Source organism: Canis aureus, chromosome X (genome assembly GCF_053574225.1).
Source record: "Canis aureus isolate CA01 chromosome X, VMU_Caureus_v.1.0, whole genome shotgun sequence".
NCBI classification, from domain to species: domain Eukaryota; kingdom Metazoa; phylum Chordata; class Mammalia; order Carnivora; family Canidae; genus Canis; species Canis aureus.
Genome location: NC_135649.1, coordinates 63,916,820 through 63,935,697, shown reverse-complemented (window position 1 = coordinate 63,935,697; position 18,878 = coordinate 63,916,820). Strand labels below are relative to the sequence as shown.

At 36.5% G+C, this 18,878-nt stretch overlaps 1 protein-coding gene across 11 annotated transcripts in view; it reads left to right on the top strand.

The window, feature by feature from the left end:
- ATP7A (ATPase copper transporting alpha) overlaps nucleotides 1–18,878 on the top strand; it is a 154,689-nt gene that overhangs the window by 20,250 nt on the left and 115,561 nt on the right. For 2 of the 11 annotated variants that reach the window (XM_077889251.1, XM_077889246.1), the window contains exons 2-3: nucleotides 31–116; nucleotides 3,284–3,318. The exons of 5 other annotated variants lie outside the window; for them this stretch is intronic. The gene's annotated coding sequence lies outside the window, so the exon portion shown is untranslated. The remainder of the gene's footprint in view (nucleotides 1–30; nucleotides 117–3,283; nucleotides 3,319–18,878) is intronic. 4 more of the 11 variants (XM_077889252.1, XM_077889248.1, XM_077889250.1 and 1 more) reach the window with 2 other exon arrangements.

Genomic DNA, 18,878 nt, shown 5'->3' with positions numbered 1-18,878 from the left:
AGCAATGTTTTAATAATTTTTATTTTTCAGCTGTGGAAAACTGAAGCTTAAAGAGACAAATTAACAGGTCCAGGGCTTTAAATTCAGCAAATGACAGAGCCAGGATTCAAACCAAGGTAGACTGATTCTGGAACACGTGCTCTTAAATACTTATATTTTATAGATTTGTCCAAGGTAACTCTTTTTTATAAACAATAATAGCAAAAAAAAACCACCCTACAATTAATAGCTAACTTTTATAGAGATTCAAAGTATTCTAAGCATTACTAGGTCTTCACAGTATCAGTGAACTTACCTATATCATGAAACCTCAAGATGAGAAAAGCAGCACATTTGAGTGAACAAGTTTCTAGTGCTATGATTTTATCACCCCAAGTTGGAAATTTCATTCATATGAACTAAAATGCGTAAGTTACTTCAGCACAAAGCCAGAGCCAGGATTTGACATGAGGTCATTTGATTTTAGATTAGAGCTGTTATCTACTCCATTGCAAAGTAAAATAACATGTAGCTTATCTTTGTTCAATGTATTGTGGGAAACCAATGTAGTGAAATTACATTCAACAATCCCCAAGGAATGTTTGTTAAATTATTTGTAATTCTTAAAACTTAAAAAATTTTAAACATAAAAGCTGAAGAGAGAGTTATTCTTCAGAGATTTAGAGGTAGTACAGGGGAATGGTCTACAGTTAGAGCTCTGGGATTGGATTGTCTGGTAGCTTCTACTCATCTTCACTCCTTGATTTACTGACTCAAGTATGACCTTGAACAGGCAACTTTGCCCTCCAAGCCTCAGCTCTTTTTATTGTGAAGGAAGCGGGGATGCCCGGGTGGTTGAGCATCTGCCTTTGGCTCAGGCTCAGGGCGTGATCCCGGAGTTCCAGGATCGAGTCCCACATTGGTCTCCCTGCGAGGAGCCTGCCTCTCCCTCTGCCTGTGTCTCTGCCTCTCTCTCTCCCTGTGTCTCTCATGAATGAATAAATAAAATCTTTTTTTTTATTTTTTTTTATTTTATTTTTTATTTTATTTTTTATTTTTTTATTTTTTTAAATTTTTTATTTATGATAGTCACAGAGAGAGAGAGAGAGAGGCAGAGACACAGGCAGAGGGAGAAGCAGGCTCCATGCACCGGGAGCCCGACATGGGATTCGATCCCGGGTCTCCAGGATCGTGCCCTGGGCCAAAGGCAGGCGCCAAACCGCTGCGCCACCCAGGGATCCCAAAATCTTTTTTTTTAAAAGAAAGAAGCGTAGTATACTATCTGCCTTATGAGTATGAGGACTAAAAGAGACAACTTTTCTACATGGCTCATTTTGTCTGGCTATTTTTCATCTTGGAAAAGAATCTTCATTCATCTTCCATGGATCCAAAGTGAACCTTTGGCTCTGTTGCATTGGTTTCAGTACTGCTTGAAGTGTTTTAACAAATATGTATGAGCTTTGGAACATAGACATCCCTGACATATTGTTGCTTGGTTGCAGTTTTTCCTTTTTATTATGGTAAATTTATATTATTATGGTAACAAAATTTTACCATTTTAACCATTTTCTAAGTGTCAGGTTAGTGGCATTAAGTAAATTCATGTTGTTATGCAACCATCATCACCATCTGTCTCTTGAACTTTTCTAGTATTCCCAGACTGAAACTCTGTACCCATTAAACAATATTAGTGGCAGTTTTTGTTTATTTGTTCTCAGCCTTTGTGACTGAGGCTGCTAATTAGGAGAACTGTTACTCCATACAAAAAGACATGAACAAAGAAATGTGATTAGAAATCTATATTATCCCAAAAGCACAATCCATACATGAAAAAATGGTTATTTGGACTTTATTAAAATTAAAATTTTTTGTCATATGAAAGAAAATGCAAAGACAAGTCACAGATGGGGAGAAAATATTTGCAAATAACATTTCTGATGAAAAATTGTAGGTTTTAAAATTTAAAACCCTCAAATTTCAAAATTCAGCAATTAGAAAATAACCCGATAATAAAATGGGCAAAAGCTCTGAATAGACACTTCATCTAGAAGACATACAAATAAGCAAATAAAGTAAATGCAAATTAGGCTGATGCAAATGAAAACCGTTAGAGAAATGTAAATTAAATCCACAGTGATGATTGTAACATGTACAATCTGATTCAGGATGTTGATAGTGGAGAAGGTTGATTGTACATGGGAGGGGAAGAGTATATGGGAAATCTTATACTTTCTGTTCAATTTTGCTGTGAACCTAACAGTGCTTTAAAAAATACTTTAAAACATTATAGTGAGATACCATTATACACCTATGTCAAAACAAAACAAAGCTGCAATACCAAGTGTTAGCAAGACAGAACAACTGGAACTTTCAGATATTGCTAGTGGGAATGAAAAATAGTACAGCTACTTTAGAAGAGAGTTTGCTAGTTTTTTAATGAAATTAAACATATATTTGCCATATGATTCAGCAATTCTTCTAGCTTTCTAAGTGAAATGAAACCTATGTTCATGTAAAAACCTATATCTGAATATTTAGAGCAGCATTATTAAGTATTAATCACTAAAATCTAGAAGCAACCCAGTTATTTCAACTGATGGATAAACAGGTTGTTCTATACCTATACTGTGAAATACTACCCCATGACAAAAGAGGAACTGCCTGTTGATTCATGCAATATCAGGTGAATCTTAGTATGTATTTAAGTGAAAGAAGCCAGATTCAAAAGGCTTATGTAGCCTTATGTGATTCCACTTATATGACAATCTGAAAAAGCCAAAGTATAAAGAAGAAAACAGATCAGTGGGTGCCAGGATTCAGGGAAGTGTTGGCTATAAAGGGATAGCATGAGGGAATTTTGGAAGTGGTTCTCACATCCTTCCCACCCCCAACCTCTGTTGCCAACTCTCACCAAAGTAACAGGCATGTAGTGAGGGTTAAATACATTCTGGTCTGTCAACTCTCATAAGTAGAAATAAAGGCAACTAATTATTCCCCTCCCCCGAAATCTGTATTATCAACTTGGTAGCATATAAAGTGCAATTCACCTAATGAAAGTAAATGCAACTTTATTAACTGTAATGTCATATGGAAAGTCATAGAAGTGCCTTTTTCATTTAAAAAATGGGGAATTCTATGTTAAAACCAAAAGCCTTCTCATTTCATTGGAATTTGCTGATCATATCAGATGAACTTTTACTACTGCTTGATCATTCAGTAAACCATATGGGTAAGTTAATGATAAATGTTATAAGCAAACTACTTGAGCTCCTCAGATTGTTACAGAAAAGCTTTTATCTTGCAGTACAGGCAGCCCAGGATGGAAGGTGCTAAAATAAGGTAAATGCTTTCCTTTTGTAAGTATCTTAAAGTTTAAATGTTAGAGGGAACAAGATATTTTTCCAGAGAATGTTTTCTTTTTTTCAAGTTTATTTAAATTCCAGTTAACATACTTTGTAATATTAGTTTCAGGTGTAGGGGGTTTAGTTATTCATCACTTAAATACAACAGCCAGTGCTCATCACAAATACCCTCCTTAATACCCATAACCCATTTAACTCATGCTCCCACTCACCTCCCCCTCCACTAACCCTCAGTTTGTTCTCTGTAGTTGAGTCTGTTTTCTGGTTTGGCTCTCTTTCTTTCCCATATGTTCATCTGTTTTGTTTCTTAAATTCCACATATAAGTGAAATCCTATGGTATTTGTTTTTCTTATTTTGCTTAGCATAATACTCTCTGGCTCCATCCATGTCATTGAAATTTTCAAAAGGCTCATTCATTTTTAGTGCCTTTTAAAAAATATTAAAAAAAATTTAAGTAATCTCTACATCCAACATGAGGCTGGAAATCACAACCCCAAGGACAAGAGTTGCACTCTCTTCCTACTGAGCCAGCCAAGTGCCCCTATTTTAATATCGTTTTAAAAATAAATTTAAATCTTCTCATAAACATCAGGTATCATACAACTAACTCTTCCAGATCAGAGAGTGGCACTTTTTCTAAGTTCATTTTTTTTTAAAAAAGATTTTATTTATTTATTCATGAGAGACACAGAGAGAAACAGACACAGGTGGAGGGAGAAGCAGGCCCCATGCAGAGAGCCCGATGTGGGACTCGATCCTGGGACTCCAGGATCACGCGCTGAGCCGAAGGCAGACACCCAACTGGCAAGCCACCCAGGCATCCCTAAGCTCATTTTTTAAATCAAAGATAATATGTATGTTCATAGTGATAAAATGTTACAATACAAAAGTGAAAAGTAAAATTTTCTGACTTCCCAGCCCCCTTCTCTAAGAAACTGTTAGCAGATTCTTGTATACTCCTCAAAAATTTTCAGTGCATTTTCAAGCCTATGTAATGCCTCTTTTTTTTTCTCTTTTGCACATGGGATCATACTCTGTATGATCATAATATAATATATATGCATATATAATATGTATATTACTATATATGTATGTACACACTATTTTGCAGTTTCCATCTTCCATTTAACATATCTTGTGCATCTTATATCAAGAAATATTGACCTACCTTATTTTTTAAATGGTTGTATGATATTTCATTGTGTGAATATGCTGTATTTTATTTAAATTAATTCCTTTTTGATTAATATTTAGGTTTTCGGTTCTGTGTTATAATAATAAACTGCTTCAATGAATATTCTTGTGTGTATATATATATGTATACATATACGTGTATATATCTTTTTAAAAATATTTGAATTATTTATTCATGAGAGACACACAGAGAGAGGCAGAGAGAGAAGGAGGATCCGTGCAAGGAGCCCGATGCGGGAATTGATCCCAGGATCCTGGGATCGCAATCTGAACCAAAGGCAGATGCTCAACTGCTGAGCCACCCAGGCGTCCCTATATCTTTTTTTAGAAAGATTTTATTTATTTATTCATGAGAGACACAGAGAGAGGCAGAGACATAGGCAGAGGGAGAGCAGGCTCTCTGCAGGGAGCCTAATGCGGGACTCGATCCCAAGACCCCAGGATCACAACCTGAGCCAAAGGCCGATGGTCAACCACTGAGCCACCCAGGTTTCCCTTCTTGTATATATATCTTTATGAGCATATCTTTTATATAAAATTACTAGAAGTGGAGTTGCTAGGTTATAGGGCATATACATTAAATATTTTGATAAATAGTGCCAAAATGGCCCCCAGAAAAGTTGTACAAATATATACTTCCAGTAACATATATAAAAGTGGTTAATAGTTTTTAAGACTTTTGATAACATACTGCCAACTTTTGTTCAGAAAGCCACCATTTGGGCAGCCCAGGTGGCTCAGCGGTTTAATGCTGCCTTCAGCCCAGGGCATTATCCTGGAGACCCAGGAGGATCGAGTCCCACGTTGGGCTCCCTGCATGGAGCCTGCTTCTCCCTCTGCCTGTGTTTCTGCGTCTCTCTCTGTGTCTCTCATGAATAAATAAATAAAATCTTTAAAAAAAATAGAAAGCTACCATTTCATGCTTCCACTAACAGTGTAGGAGTGTGTCCATTTAACCACACTTACACCAGATGTTATTAAAATTCTTTTTAAGCTTTGTCAGTCTGTTATGTGAAAAATGATTATCTGCTTATTTTTATCTTCCATGATGAGTGAGACTTTATGACCATTTGTATTTTTTCATTTATGAGTTGCCTGCTTATTTCCACTGTGCATTTTTTCTTTTGGGTGCTCATCTTTTTGTTATAGATGTGTAAGAGATATTTGTATACTAAAGATATTAATCACTTGCCTATCATATATATTGCTAGTCCATTTTTATAATTTGTTATTTATCTTTTATCTGTGCTTTTTTCCCTATGCAGAAGGCTTTATTTTTTATGTCCTTGCCTTTGGTATCATGCTTAAAAAAGGCTTTCTCTATCGCAACATTATACTAATTTTTGCTTATAATTTCTTTCAGTAGCTTTTGTATTTCACATTTAAATTTGCAATGCATCTAAAATTTAGTTTAGATATATAACAGGGAACTAACTTTATTTTTTTCTAAAATGATTAACCACTTGTCCCAATGCTATTTGTTAAGTGAGCCACTGTTTCTTCACCTACTTGAAATGCTGTGTTGGGGTACCTGGCTGACTCAGTCCATGGAGCATGGGACTCTTGATCTCAGAGTTGTGAGTTTGAACCCTATATTGGGTGTAGAGATTACTTAAAAAATAAAATCCTAATAAAAAAAGGAAATGCTGTCTCTATTTTATATATAGTGATATATGGAAAGTCATATTTTAGTGTGTAAATATATACATATACATACTTTCCCCTTACCATTCTTTCACAATTTGTGCGTTCTTAGATGTTTATTCTTTATTCTTTCATATCAACCTTAGGATCATTGTGTCAGATTTTACTTACCTCAAAATCCCACTGATTCTCTTAAATGTATAGATTAATTTGGGTAGAATTAACTTGTTTTCACAATATCTTCATACGCATTAAGTTTATTACTAAGTCTTAAATTTTTTTTCAGGGAGATATTGAGGTGCTATATGAATAGGATTTTTTTTAAAGGATTTTATTTATTCATTCATGAGAGACAGAGAGAGGCAGAGACACAGGCAGAGGGAAAAGCAGGCTCCATGCAGGGAGCCCGATGTGGGACTCAATCCCAGGTCTCCAGGATTACACCCTGGGCTGAAGGCGGCCCTAAACCACTGAGCAACCCGGGCTGCCCTACATGCTATTTTAAACTAAATATAAAATATCTTTATATGAGATACCTTAAAGATTATGAGAATAAATTATTATATTTCTCTGCTTATTAATTAAGCTTATTTTATTAAGAGAATTTGTTTCTCTGAGAACAATGTCAATTTATAAGTCCAAGGATTGGAAATGATGTGACAAGGTAGCAATCCAGGTCTTTCATTCAGCCTTTTGAGTAGGAAGAATGGTCAGAAAAGTGATTTATCAGTTTTACTGTTTTTAGGGAAGTTGAAATGAGCATAATATCTTGATTATCAAGGCAGCATAACTCTAAAGTTATTTTGCCCAAGGCAGATTTATTGCTGTTGCTTGTTGTTGAGTCTGAAAAAGAGATTCTCTGAACTCCAAACCACCGTATTATCTCCTAATGTCAAAATCTTCGTTTAACATGCAAGACTCTATAATTGCTTATTCAGAGCTTTTTTTTTTTTTTAAAGATTTTATTTATTCATGAAAGACACACAGAGAGAGGCAGAGACATAGGCAGAAGGAGAAGCAGGCTCCCTGTGGGGAGCCTGATGCGGGACTGGATCCCAGGACCCCAGGATCATGCCCTGAGCCGAAGGCAGATACTCAACCGCTAAGCCACCCAGGTGTCCCTATTCATAGGGTTTAATGTAACTTATGTGTCTTATTCCTAATTTGATAGACTTTCTATATTACTAATTTTGGAGAAGATTCAATTAATTTGGTTATAGAAATTTTGCAAATTCCTTTGTCCCAAATTTATTCCTAAAGTCAGATTATTAGGAGATGCTGTGTGTTTTCCTAGTTATTCCAAAGATTCCAATCAGGCAGTTTAGAAACTGGTTTGTTCATCTTTCTCTTGAGGCTTTGTATAATTTCCTGATTACAGGTGGATTTTCCTAGGTTTTTAAAACTAATTGTAGTGAGATTTTTTTTATTGCTGCTGTTTATTTTAAACTCCCCTTCTGTGACTAAGGAAATTATATCTCAGTTTTTCTTTTCACTTCTCTTTCCAATTTAAGATTACAGAATCATATTCTGCTCATTGTTTTCATGCCCAGCACTAAAAGAATTCCTTTCTGTAGGTTTTCTATCAGTCTGCTCATATTCCTCTTTTCCTCATTTCCTTTATTTTTTGCAATCTCTTTTTTTTGGTCATCCTTAACCTTTGCTTGTTTTTAAAAATAAGAACTGTATGTGACTTTCTTCCTCTTTTGTATTTGAAAAAAAAGCTATCTGCAAATGTCTAAGCTCTAGGAAGAAAAATATATGCATCCATTTCCAGCAAAGAAAATATGTTTGGAAATTTTAGTCTTTTATTTATTATATTTTTCTGAATACTAAAGTATTACGTGCTTATTTTCATGAAATTATAATAATAATATGGAAGTATATAAAGTAAAAAAAAGTCACCCCTTCAAAGGGTAATTATTTTTAATAGTTTGTATCTTTCTAAACTTTTTTTCTATTCATTGATACGCTTTCATCATTTTCAGTTGAATCAAGACAGATTTAGCTCATTCTTTAACAGCTGTGTAGTCTTCTATAGTATGAATGCATCACAGTTTATCTATTTCTGTATTGACAGACATTTAGAGAGTCTCCAAGTTTTGACCGTTTTAACTACTTATCCTATAGCCTTCTACATCTGTATATTTTGTAGTTTAGATTCTTTTGTGTACAATTGCTGGGTCATATCTTGATAGGTATTGCAAAATTGCCCTCCAAAAAAGGCCATAATGATTTGCACTTCACTGACAGTATGGTAGAATATTTTTCTGCACCCTTGACCATATTGAATAGATACATTGGTCTTTCTTTTTTTATTTTATTTTATTTATTTACTTGAGAAAGAGCGAGAGTGCATGAGTGGGAGGGAGGAGGAGAGGGAGAGGGAGAAGCAGGCTCCCCGCTGAGCAGAACCTGGGGATCACGACCTGAGCCAAAGGCAGATGCTCAACCACTGAGCCACCCAGGTGCCCCTAGTAATGTTTTTTTATAAAATTAATAATACACTTGAAAAGTTTGGTCAAACCGAGTTGTTATTTTCAGCCTCACCAAACTTTTATTATTTACAGTTTTCTTATTCTTAATCAGTTATAGCGAATATAAAATAAATGCTTTTTCTACTTACTCTCTATAATGATTAAATACCGACAGTTGCTTTTATTTTTCATAGATATTTGATGTTTCTTCATCATGGTTTGTAGCACTGTTTTGTCTTATTTTTTTAAAAACACTTGCTTTTTTTTGCAGGTTTTATTTATTCATGAGAGAGAGAGAAAAAGAGAGAGAAAGAGAGAGAGAGAGAGAGAGAAAGAGAGGCAGAGACATAGATAGAGATGCAGGCTACATGCAGGAAGCCCGATGTGGGACTCGATCCCGAGACTCCAGGATCATGCCCTGGACCAAAGGCAGGCGCTAAGCCGCTGAGCCACCCACGTGTCCCTGTTTTGTCTTAGAACTAAAATTGTAAGGTGGATTTTTCCTTATGAAGAAAGTGATGTCATTGCAAGCAGTCTGTTATTTACCTACAGATTGTATCTGACAAGCTTGAGTTAGATCATTATTTTGACAGGGGGGAAAATCATACCAAACAGTCTTCTTAGAATCTGAGTGAGTGCTACAGCAATACCATATTATACTATAATATGGTTGAAAAGTATCTGACACATTTCATTGTCAGATAGTTGAATCCTACTACCCTCTACTTTTCTGGGATAACAATGGTGTTGTCTGAGGCAATGAAAATTTTTATCTGTACTAAAAACATGTTTTTCCCTCTAGTCTGTTATTGACATTGCAGCAGATGCTCAGCCCCTGGTGGAAAGGCACCTAGTAACTTGAGGACTATTTCTCAGTTTGGTTAGAACCTGTCCTTACCTGTGTACATTGAAAGATATCAGTACTTCTCAAGCATTTTCCCCACCCTACCCCCAAACCTTTGGCTGGTTTTATTTTATGCATTTTGCAAACACTGCCTTATTTATTCATTTGAGGCTATTGTTAGGTCTGGACTTCAGCCTGAATTGTCTATATAAGGGTGAATAAGCCTGAGTGTTAGCTCCCTTAATTTTAAAAGGAGACTATCACTCTATTTTATGGAAGAATTGAGAAATTCATGTATATGATGGTTTTGTCAACTATTCAGTGTTACAAGAAATTGAAACATCTATATTGTTATTATAAGGACAGCTCTTTTGTAGCAAGGCAATAATTAGCCCAGGAGTCACAAAAATGACCAACAAGACACATTAACTTTTCTCAATTTGAATGTTCTATTTTGTTCTTTATTTGACCTTATTAATATGTCTTAAGTATTGACTCCTAATCTTTTGGGAATGGTCAACTTATGTTTTGAAAACGTGCTTGTCTACTCCAGCAGTTTCATCTAGAATATTCATCCTCTATTTATATAATGACAATTGTCTGATGGAAGAGATTAGGTACTTGGTATTTTGAAAATAGGTTAAAGTGTGAGATCAATTTTCATTTTAAAGGCTTACACAATTTTTTAAAGATTTATTTATTTATTCATGAGGGACACAGAGGCAGAGACATAGGCGGAGGGAGAAGCAGGCTCCTTGCAGGGAACCCGATGTGGGACTTGATCCCAGAACTCCAGGATCACGCCCTTAGCCAAAGGCAGACGCTCAACCACTGAGCCACTCAGGTGTCCCATAAAGGCTTACACAATTTAAACGAAAGAGGTGCCATTATATAAGACAATAGAGAAGTTAATGTTTTCCCTTTTTGTTTGCAATTTAGAGTTGGTAGTAATTTTATCTTGCTGTTCTTTTGTTGTAAGTAAGCTGTAGGCTTGAACTCATGACCTCAGGATCAACAGTTGCATGCTCTGTAGACTAAGCAACCAAGTGCCCCTAGAGGTGATAGTGATTTTAAATAAAAGCAAATGGGTAGGAAACAATTAAATAGATTTGGAAATATTATATAGATACCTTGAAGGCAGCTGGTTTAATGTTTGCACAGCTAGAAATCATCAGTTTGTTTAACAACATCGAGATTGTTTTTATAAAATGGTATAATAGGGGGATTTGGGCTGTTTATATGTTTATCATTAGTCTCACATTGAATTATTTCAAATTTAGTAACACTTCTCTTAATTTCTGCACATTCCCTTTATTTTTCTTCTTTATTTCCCCCTAAAATAAGCTGGCTTTTTAGAAATGTTTTTTCCTCAGCTTTATTGAGGTATGATTGACAAATAAGAATTATATATATTTAAAGTGTGTAATATGATGTTTTGATATACCTATACATTGTGATTACCACAGTCAAGCTAATTAATCATCACCCCACAGTTACCTTTTTTGTTTATTGAGAACAATTAAGATCTCTCTTAGCAAATTTCAAGTATACAATATTTTTAGTCATAGTTACCATGCTGTAAATCTCCAGATATTAATCCTATATAACTGAAACTTTCTACCTTTTAAAAAGAGTTTTTATTCAAATTCCAGTTGGTTAACATACAGTGTAATATTAATTTCAGCTGTACAATATAGATTCAACACTTATATATAACACCCAGCGCTCATTACAAAAAGTGCCCTTCTTAATCCCTGTCACCTGTTTAACCCATCCCTTCACCTAGTTCCGCTCTGGTAAGCATCAGTTTTTCTCTAGTACCCACTATTTTAAATTTTGTTTAAAGAAATATTGCCCTTTTATGTAAAGTGCCCTTTTTAAAAAAAGATTTATTCATTTAGAGTGGGAAATATCAGAAAGGGAGACAGACCATGAGAGACTCCTAACTCTGGGAAACGAACAAGGGGTAGTGGAAGGGGAGGTGGGGTTGGGGTGACTAGGTGAGGGGCACTGAGGGGGGGCACTTGATGGGATGAGCACTGGGTGTTATACTATATGTTGGTAAATAGAACTCCAATAAAAAATATATACAAAAAAAGTCTGTTCCTTTTTTTAAAGATTTTATTTATTTATTCATGAGAGACACACAGAGAGAGAGGCAGAGACATAGGCAGAGGGAGAAGCAGGCTCCATGCAGAGAGCCCGACGCTGGACTCGATCCCGGGTCTCCAGGATCACGCCCTGGGCTGAAGGCAGCGCTAAACCGCTGAGCCACCCAGGCTGCCCCTCTTTTTTTGTTTCTTAAATTCACATATGAGTGAAATCATTTGTCTTTATCTGACTTATTTCACTTAGAATAATACTCTCTAGCTCCATCCATGTCATTGCAAATGGCAAGATTTCATTTTTTTATGGCTGAATAATATCAGGGAGCCTGATGTGGTACTCAAACCCAGGTCTCCAGGATCACGCCCTGAGCCGAAGGCAGAAGCTCAACCACTCAGCCCCCCAGGCGTCCCTATTTTTAAGTTTTTGAGAAACCTCCATACTGTTTTCCAGATTGGCTGCATTGTTTGCATTTCCGCCAAAAGTTTCTCCACATCCTTGCCAACTCCTGTTGTTTCTTGTGTTAATTTTAGCCATTCTGACTGGTGTGAGGTGATATCAAATTGTAGTTTTGATTTCTATTTCCCTGATAATGAGTGAGAAACTTTGTACCGTTGATCAACACTTCTTCATCTCCTCCACTGCACCCCCCTCCAGGCCCTGGTCATCACCCTTCTAGTCTCTACTTATGAGTTTGACATTTTTTAGATTCCACATATAAGTGAGATCATGCAGTTTTTCTCTGTGTCTGGCTTATTTTACTTAGCATAATGCCTACCAAGTTCATTCATTTATTTTCCTTTTAAAAATTCTTACAATAAAAGAATTTAGGTCAACAGAGTATAGAAAGCCCTGTAAGATAAGTGTGTGTCTACTACACAGCCTAAGAAGTTAAACATTACATATATAGTTGAAATTCCTCTTTGTGCTCTAGTTGCATCCCTTCCTCCCTCCCCAAACTTCTGAATTTGACATTTGTTATTCCCATGCACATTTTTATATTTTGACTAACATTACTACATATGTATGCATACAGAAACAATATATGGTATTGTTTTATGTTTCTAGACTTTTGTGTCCTTGCGAAAATTTTTATTGCCTCAACTATGTTAATTAGATTTATCCACGCTGCTGCTTATACTTCTAGTTTCTCAAGCTCAAGAGTGGATTTCTTTTTTTTAAAGATTTATTTATTTTTGAGAGCGAGCAGGTGTGAGCAGGGTTAGGGGCAGGGGGAGAGGGAGAAATAATTTCAAGCAGACTCCCTGTTGAGTACAGAGCCCCATGCAGAGCTCTGTTTCAAGACCCGGAGATCATGACTTGAGCAGAGATCAAGTCAGATACCCAACTGACTGAGCCACCCAGACACCCCTGTGAATGGATTTCTTGTTTTTTAAGGATGTTTAGTGGTATCCCTGGCCACTGCCCACTAGATGCCAGTAGCATCTCCTCCTATTCCCCAGTTGTGATAACCAAAAGTGTCTCCAGACTTTGCCAGATGTCCTTTTCGTGGTAAAATCTCCCCTTCTCCCAGCAAGAACCATGTTTTAGTTCATTATTTTAACTACTGTATCATTCTCCATTATATATATATATATATATATATATATATATATATATATATATATATATTTTCCACCACCTATTTTTCCCTTTTCTAGTTGACAGACATTTCCAAAGTTTTAACTATTAGGAACACTATTGCAATGAGCATTCTTGTTCATGTTTCCTCTGCACATGTGTGGGGTGATATGCTTAGGAGTGAAAATGTTAAGTTGTAGTATATGCATATCTTCAACTCTACCAGATATCACCAAACAGGTTCCCTAATGGTTGTACTAATTTACATTCTCCAGCAGCTGAATAGGAAAGATCTTGTTGCTTCACATCGTCACTGACACTTGGTATTGCCAGATTTTGAAATTTTTATCTACGTGATGGATGTAAATGATATTCATTGTGGTTTTAATTTGCATTTACTTAATTACAATTTATTAATGCAGAAACCATTCCAAAATTATGAAGGCTAATTATTTTAGGGGGCTTAAAAATGATATTTGAGCTTCTGTGATCAGCTTTAAGAAGTGGTTTTGAGCAGACTCCATATATATGTATCATGTTTGTATTCAACTCATTCAGTTTCTGTTTCTAAAACCAGAGATGATGATCTAGTCATAATGCTGTTCTTCCTCTTAGAAAATGTTTCTAATGGTGATTACCATGTGTGTTTAGGGAGTGGCTCAAAATATTTTAATAACCAGAAGTTATTTCCCTCAGTGTTGTTGGATGCTGTTGTTCTAAGAGTTACTTCATTCCTAATAGCCGCATGTCAGATTTGTTCTTTGATATTGTGATCTCCCAGAAGCCTACGTGTTTTTCCATACCATATGAAATTGTTTATGTTCCTACTCTGTTTTCTGAGTCATTTTGCTAAGTACAGTAGGAGGTTATAAAATATGTTCCTGACTTTGTACCTATCATTGAGACATTTAAAATTCAAAAGGGGGACGTAGCATATGTGACAAAATCAATTAGTTATACATATAGGAGTAGTATGAGGGAGATGGAATTCTTCTGAGCTTTTGTGTGTAAAGGACAATTTGAGTAGAATTTTGAAGAGAAAATGCAGGTGAATTATGAAGGCAGGAGGAAATACATATTTTCATAGATGATTTAACATGTTTGAATTAGGATTTAGGCAGAAATGTGGCTATATTAATGTAATTTTCATTTGTGCTCAGAAATTCTCTCTTCAATACATACTTCCAGGTGAATTATCCAGTTACTTTATTTTTTTTAAGATTTTAGTTATTTATTCATGAGAGACACAGAGAGAGAGGCAGAGACATAGGCAGAGGGAGAAGCAGGCTCCCTGCACGGAGCCCGAGGTGGGACTTGACTCCAGGACCCTAGGGCCCCAGGATCACGACCTGAACCAAAGGCAAACACCCAACCACTGAGCCACCCAGGTGTCCCTATCCAGTTACGTTAAAAGTGCCTTTCTATTTAAGTTTCTCTCAGTTCCTCAGTAAGCCTGAGAGATGCTCCAGTACTTTGGTCTGGGACATACCCTATTAGAAAACCGTATTTCAGTATTACATTTCTAAATAACCAGATAAACTAGCTTTCATCTGATGAATGTATTATAGTCTAAAAGTTTGTTGCCAATTCTGTTTGAACTTGACATTTTCCCATAAAACAATTTAGTTTTGGTAGTATGCCTAGATCAACCTTCAAAAGCCCCATTTGACCCATAACATATCTGAGTTACATAGTACTAAGTCTAAGTGTTCTGTCCTAGAGGCAGGCATCCATGTGCTACAAGAGGAAAGAGAAAGGGTCTCCTTTATAAGGCAGAGGACTGACACTAGACAACATTTTGATAGGATCATTTGTTTTAGATGTTACTCTGCTTCCCTTTTTATACCCATTACTGCTAGGGAGAGTGACCCTCTCCCTAGCCCCTGATGCCTTTATGTTGGCCTTAAGTACCTCACCTTTGGATGTTTCACCTGGGCCCATGAATTCCCTTCATCTGAGGTATCATTTGTTCACAATTACCTGCTTTTCCTGTCCCATCTGGGCTTCATAGGTATTAGGGGATATAATTCTAGCTATGAGTCTCTTAAACTATCAAAGAGGAGTTTGTATTTTATTTTATTTTTTAAGATTTTATTTATTTATTCATGAGAGACACACACAGAGAGAGAGACATAGGCAGAGAGAGAAGTAGGCTCCATGCATGGAGCCCAATGTGGGACTCGATCCTGGGACTCCAGAATCAGGCCCTGGGCTGAAGGCAGATGCCCAACCGATGAGCGTCCAGGCATCCGTGGAGTTTGTGTTTTAAAAAGAGGATAGAGTGTTTCTTAAGATAAGTGACCTGGATTCTTTAAAAAGTCAGTCCATGGGGGACTAGGGATAGGAGAGGGGCAGTTTTAGATTAAATGAGACTAAAACAAACACAACCAAATTCAGTGTGTGAACTTTGTCTGGATCTTGATTTGGGAAAAATAAAAGTTATAAAAGATGCTCTTGGGACATTTGGGAAAACATAAATAGAGAATTTGTATTCAATGATGTACAATCATTAATTTTCTTAGCTTTGATAAAGTATTGTGGTTATGCGAGAGTTCTTTTTCTTTGGAAATGCATGCTGGAGTATTATGATTTCTGAAATTTACATTCAAATAGTTTAGAAAAATAAGACAAATATAGCAAAATGTTAACCATTGTTGAATTTATGCAGAGGATATGCAGGTAGATGTTCATTGTACTATTACAGCTTTTTTGTATGGTTGAAATTTTTTATAATAAAAGTTTGGGGAAAAGGGAATATATGCATTAATATAACTTTTAAATCTTGAATAATCATAATAGTAAATTCAGGCAATGTGGAGAATTTTTTTCATCTACAGTAGCTAGTTATAGCTCCTCTAAACTAATTCAGATCTCCTACTTCCCTTATTTCACTTATCATTTATTCAAAGGTTCAGATTTTATCTTATTGGCAGCAGCTGCTCTGGCTAGAGAAAGGCAGACAGAGTTTCATAAGGCAGTGACAACTTATATTTACATGTAGATTTGTAAATCATAGATTATCAGAATGTGAAAATCTTTGGCAGTGTGCTTCATTAGAGATCATGATTTTTCTTATTTTTTCTTTTTTTTAATGTGTATTGTTGTTTTATATTTTTATAAATTTATTTTTTTATTGGTGTTCAATTTGTCAACATATAGAATAACATCCAGTGCTCATCCCATCAAGTGCCCCCCTCAGTGCACGTCACTCAGTCACCCCCACCCCCCGCCCACCTCCCCTTCCACCACCCCTAGTTTGTTTCCCAGAGTTAGGAGTCTCTCATGTTTTATTTATTTATTTATGATAGGCATACAGTGAGAGAGAGAGAGAGAGGCAGAGACACAGGCAGAGGGAGAAGCGGGCTCCATGCACCGGGAGCCCGACGTGGGATTCGATCCCGGGTCTCCAGGATCGGCGCCCTGGGCCAAAGGCAGGCGCCAAACCGCTGCGCCACCCAGGGATCCCAAGTCTCTCATGTTCTGTCTCCCTTTCTGATATTTCCCACTCATTTTTTCTCCTTTCCCCTTTATTCCCTTTCACTATTTTTTATATTCCCAAAATGAGTGAGACCATATAATGTTTGTCCTTCCCCTATTGACTTATTTCACTCAGCATAATACCCTCCAGTTCCATCCACATCGAAGCAAATGGTGGGTATTTATCGTTTCTAATGGCTGAGTAATATTCCATTGTATCCATAAACCACATCTTCTTTATCCATTCATCTTTTGATGGACACTGAGGCTCCTTCCACAGTTTGGCTATTGTGGACATTGCTGCTATAAACATCAGGGTGCAGGTGTCCCGGTGTTTCATTGCATCTGCATCTTTGGGGTAAATCCCTAACAGTGCAATTGCTGGGTCGTAGGGCAGATCTATTTTTAACTCTTTGAGGAACTTCCACACAGTTTTCCAGAGTGGCTGCACCAGTTCACATTCACACCAACAGTGCAGGAGGGTTCCCCTTTCTCCACATCCTCTCCAACATTTGTTGTTTTTGGTCTTGTTAATTTTCCCCATTCTCACTGGTGTGAGGTGGTATCTCATTGTGGTTTTGATTTTTTTTTTTACCTTGAATACAGGCTTCTTCAGGTCATTAAAAATTAGGCAAAATGTATTCCTTTATATTGAATAAATATTGTAAGTCCATGTAAAAATAGATAATAATTTAATACTGGTTTCATAAGAAGTAGTAGTGGACACAACTGAATTGTTACCTATCACATTTGTAATAGCTTTAGCCATAACTTACTTTATTTATTTATTTATTTATTTATTTATTTATTTATTTATTTTATGATAGTCACAGAGAGAGAGAGAGAGGCAGAGACATAGGCAGAGGGAGAAGCAGGCTCCATGCACTGGGAGCCCGATGTGGGATTCGATTCCAGGTCTCCAGGATTGCGCCCTGGGCCAAAGGCAGGCGCCAAACTGCTGCGCCACCCAGGGATCCCTAGCCATAACTTTAAAAGTGAATAACATGGGGGTGCCTGGCTGGCTTAGTCAGTAGAGCATGTGACTCTTGATCAGGGTTGAGTTTGAGCCCCACATTGGGTGTAGAGATTACAAAAAGAAAAATAAACTTAAAAAAATAAAAGTAAATAACACAAGGCTTCCAGTTGTGGAATGAGTAAGTGATAGTGATGAAAGATATAGTATAGGGAATACAGTCGATGGTATTGAATAGTGTTGTATGGTGACAGATGGTAGCTGCACTTGTGGTGAGCATAGCATAATACATAGACCTGTTGAATCACTGTATTGTATACTGGAAGTTAATGTAACATTGTATGTTAACTATACTTCAATAAAAATAAATATAAAGAATAAAATAACACAAGTAGACTAATTTATGAATCAATTTCCGATAAGTCATACCATATAATTATTCCATAATTAATGCTAGTTGAATGAAATTAAGACAGAATGGTGAGCTTAGTGATGAATTTTTCTTTCAGCTTTTCTTTTTTAGAAAACAGATTTATTTATTTATCTTTAGAGGGAAAGCATACAAGTGGGGGGATGGAGAGAGGGACAGGGAAGGTAAGAGAATCTCAAGCAGACTCCTTGCTGAGTGTGGAGCCCGAAGCAGGGCTTGATCTCATGACCCTGAGATCATGACCTGAGCTGAATCAACAGTCAGTTGCTTAACGAACTGAGCCACCCAGGTACCCCTCTTTCAGCTTTTCTAAGTTTTTACATTTTAAAAATGAATATATAGAAAATAGTATGAATGAAGGTTCCTCAAAAAATTAAAAATGGGACTACCATGTTATCCAGCATTTCCTTTTTTTTTAAATAATAAATTTATTTTTTATTGGTGTTCAATTTGCCAACATACAGAATAACACCCAGTGCTCATCACATCAAGTGCCCCCCTCAGTGCCTGTCACCCATTCACCCCTACCTCCCGCCCACCTCCCCTTCCACCACCCCTAGTTCGTTTCCCAGAGTTAGGAGTCTTCGTGTTCTGTCTCCCTTTCTGATATTTCCTACCCATTTCTTCTCCCTTCCCTTCTATTCTCTTTCACTATTATTTGTATTCCCCAAATGAATGAGACCATATAATGTTTGTCCTCCGATTGACTTATTTCACTTAGCATAATACCCTCCAGTTCCATCCACATCGAAGCAAATGGTGGGTATTTGTCGTTTCTAATGGCTGAGTAATATTCCATTGTATACATAAACC